A 4,369-nucleotide genomic window follows, 5' to 3' on the forward strand; every position below is an offset into this window, starting at 1 on the left:
CATTTACCCGATGTGCTATTCCATACATAACCCTATACTGTATACTTTATGAATCAATAAAAAAATTACAATTTTTAATTATAAACCTGTGTTTTCTATCAAAATTACTTCTTGCGTGAATTTTGGGACACCCTTTAAAAGACATATACTCTGAAAACAATAAGAAATTGAAGAGGATACAAATAAATGGAAGGATATACCTTGCTCATAAATTGGAAAGATTAATATTGTTAAAATATCCTTATTACCTAAAGCAATATATAGACTCAATGCAATCTCTGTTAAAATACCAATGGCATTCTTGGAATTAGTACAACTAATTCTAAAATCTATATGGAACCACAATAAACACTGACTAGTGAAAGAAATCCTGAAGAAGAACCAAGTGGGAGGTATCACACTACCTGATATCAAACTACATTACAAGGCTACAATAATCAAACAGTATAATATTGGCATAAAAACAAATAGTATATAGTTCAATGGAATAGAAAGCCCAGAAATAGATCCTCTCTTGTATGGTCTAAATCTATAACAAAGGAGTCAAGAATATACAGTGGGGTAAAGACAGTCTCTTCAATAAGTGGCATTGGGAAAACTGAACAGATATAGAAAAAAAATTGGATAATTTTCTTATACCATATACAAAAAAATAAACTCAAAATGGATTAAAGACTTACATGTAAAACGTGAAACCATAAAAATCCTTGAAGAAAACACAGGCAGTAAACTCTTTGACATATCTTAGCAATGTCTCTTTTAATATGCTTCCTTGGGCAAGGGCAACAAAAGGAAAAATAAATAAATGGGACTACATCAAACTGAAAAGGTTTTGCACAGCAAGAGAAACCATCAACAAAACAAAAAGACAAACAAATGAATATCTCAGAGTCCACTGTGAAGAGAATTTAAAATCATATATATATATGTCATTTTCCTGTTCTACTTTTCTGTCCCTCCCAGAAAAAAAAAAAAAAAAAAAAGACAAACAGCTGAATGGGAGAAGATATCTGCCAATGATACATCCAACAAAGGATTAATATCCAAAAATATATACGGAACTCATACAATTTAACACCAAAAAAACAAACAATCTGATTTAAAAATGGGCAAAGGACCTGAATAGACATTTCTCCAATGAGGACATTCAGATGGCCAACATACATATGAAAAGATGCTCAATATCACTATTCATCAGGGAAATGCAAATTAGAACCACAATGAGATATCACCTCACACCTGCTAAAATGGCTATTATAAAAATGACAAGAAATAAGTGTCTGAGAGGATGTGGAGAAAAGGGAACCCTCATACACTGTTGACAGAAACGTAAATTAGTGCAGCCACTGATAGAAATGTAAATTAGTGCAGCCACTATGGAAAAGAGTATGGAGGCTCCTTTAAAAATTAAGAATAGTACTATCATATGATCCAGCAATTCCTTTTCTGGGTATTTACCCAAAAAATATGAAAACACTTATTTGTAAGAATACATGTGCCCCTATGTTCACTGCAGCATTATTCATGACAGCCAAGACATGGGCACAACCTAAGTGTTCACTGACCAATGAGTAGTTAAAGAGGTAGTACATATACACAATGGACGACTACTCAGTCATGAAAACGATGAAATATTGCCATTGCAACAACAGATATGAAATAAGTTAAATGGAAAAGGACAAAGAATGTATGATTTTACTCATATGTGGAATATAAAACAAAAAGTAACAAAACTAACAAAACAAATGCATAGATACAGACAATAGAATGGAGGTTATCACAAGGGTAGGGAGACCGGGGGAGGGCAAGAGGGTAAAGGGGGTCAAACATATGGTGACAGGTGGTGAGCATGGAACTGAGTACACAGAGATCAAATTATAATATTGTACACCTGAAAATTATGTAATATTATTAAACAATGTTACTTCAATATATTTAATAGAAAAACATATTTAAAATGGACAAAACCAAAGCTATGGTTAGGGTAATAGTTATCTTTAGGACAAAAGGACAAAAGAAACAGAAGGGCTGGGGTTGGGGGTTCTGGTGTTCTAGCAACATTCTATTTCCTGATATAGGTGCTGATTACACAGATGTATTTATACTGTAAAAATTTGTTGTTTTATACTTATGGTTTGTGTACTTTTCTGTGCTAGTATTACTGCAGAAAAACATTACTTTAAAAAATCTGGGCAATGGATTTCAAAAATAGTAATTTGGCTCAACAAAACTAACTGCTAGCTTCCTTTTCTAGCAGCTTTGGATAGCTATATCTATTAAAACCTGTTCCTGCCCTAACTGGTTTGGCTCAGTGGATAGAGCATCAGCCTGCGGAATGAAAGGTCTCAGGTTCGATTCCAGTCAGGGGCATGTACCTTGGTTGCGGGCACATCCCCAGTGGGAGGTGTGTAGGAGGCAGCTGATCGATGTTTCTCTTTCATCGATGTTTCTAACTCTCTACCCCTCTCCCTTCCTCTCTGTAAAAAATCAATAAAAATAAATTTTTTTAAAAAACCTGTTCCTGATTGTGGGAATAAAAACACATCCTCTGTATATATAAGAATATTTAGAAAGATGGTGGCTGGCAGGACGGAGGTGAGGGATAGGAAGTGAGTGAGTGAGGGGATGAATGGAGAGTGTGTGGATGTGTGTGGTGTGTGCATGAGTGAGTGAGGGACAGTTAAATCCGGCAGGAGCAGCAGAGGCTGACAGACCAGGCTCTCTGGGACATGGAGAGACTACCACCGCTGCGGCACTCCCCGGACTGCGGGACTCGGGCACGGAGCCCACGCCATCTTAAAGGGGAGAGCGGCCTCTTCCAGGAACTCAGCAGCACCACCACCCAGACAGGCCTTGGACACTGCCCGAGACCCGGCAGCCACTCCAGCCAAAATCCTGCAGCCACACCCGCAGACTCGCGGACCCTGGGACCTCCACTGCCAAGGGAGCACCGCACTGCCCGCAGCAGTAAGTGCAGCCTCCCCCTCCCCAGCGGCAGACCTCCAACATCGCATTCCATGCAGGTCTCCGAGGCACACCACTCCATAGACTTCTCTTAGGAGTCACTGGGAGCCTCAGCTGGGTGTGATTTTGTACAGACACAGGCGCACTGCCACCCAGTAGAAATTCTGAATTCCCTCTGCCTGAATAACTGCCCACACACACCCAGCTGCGCAACGTAAGCACCAGGGCCCTTCAGCGCCAGGGCCCCTCAGAGTGCATCAGAGCTCAGCGCAGGCGAACTGCACTGCCACAGTTGCTCACTCCCCAAGCCCATCTATCCACAGGGCACTTTGGGGAAGCCGCGGTGAGCCTCTGCTGGGTCCAATCTTGGACTAATAGGGATGCACTCCCCTGGGCAGTAGAAATTCTCAATTCACCCATCCTGGATACCTGCCCAAAGCATGCCAGGGCCCTTCAGAGTGCTTCTGTGGGCCTGCGCTAGCAAACTCACTGCGGGTGCTCCTGTGTGCCGCCACAGGGAACACGAGCCTATCCACCACAGGTGCATCAGCAAAATCTGAGTTTCCCCACCCACAGCTGCAGAACTCTGGACACTACAGGTGCATGCTTTTCCAGCACGCAGGTCTCCCAAGACCACTGCTCCACAGGCAGCCCCGGGGCCCCGCTGCGAGCCCTGCTGGTCATGCACTTAAACAAACAAGGGTGCACTGCTGGGCTGTAGAAACGCTGAATTCCCTTTTCTGGGATACCTGCCCACAGACACTGCAATCCAGTGGCTTCAGTGCCAGGGCCCTTCAGAGTGTGTCAGTGCACCCTGCTGGCAAATACACCACAGGTGCCTCTGTGAACTGCCGCTGGGATCGCGTATATCCAACCATGGAGGCAGCAGCAAAAGCTGAGTCTACCCACCCCACAATGACAGAACTCTGGACACCACAGTCACACTTTGCCAGAACTCAGGCTTCCTGAGCCCCACCACCCCAATAGAAGGTTCCTAGGTGCCACCGTGAGTCCCTGCGGGGCACGCATGATTTCAATCAAGGGCATAAGACAGCAAAAATTGGAACACCCCCTCCACAGCTGCTGACTTCTAGACACCTCAGTTGCGCCTTTCCACCTCACAGGCCTACATCAAGAGAACCCAAATAGCCCAAGTAGGGAGCTACTCTAGAATACCAAACCCAGGAGACCTGAGAGGTCACACCAGGAGCAACACACCCTAAAGAAACTGGGTAGCAAAGCAATTAGAACTACAATTAAAACATTACAGCAAAACATGGGAAGACAAAAAAGCAACCCACAAAGGAAAGAAAAAGAGGAATCACCAGAAAGGGAGTTAAATGAAATTGAGGCTACTAACTTATCAGAGAAAAAATTCAGAGTAATGGTTATAAGGATGCTCAAA

The 4,369-nt window shown here is 42.8% G+C and overlaps 1 protein-coding gene across 4 annotated transcripts in view; it reads right to left on the reverse strand.

Moving 5' to 3' along the window:
* Positions 1-4,369, reverse strand: part of ZNF454 (zinc finger protein 454) — a 59,161-nt gene that overhangs the window by 25,080 nt on the left and 29,712 nt on the right. The window lies entirely within an intron of this gene.

This window comes from Myotis brandtii, unplaced genomic scaffold, assembly GCF_000412655.1.
Source record: "Myotis brandtii unplaced genomic scaffold, ASM41265v1 scaffold321, whole genome shotgun sequence".
Taxonomy (NCBI): Eukaryota; Metazoa; Chordata; class Mammalia; order Chiroptera; family Vespertilionidae; genus Myotis; species Myotis brandtii.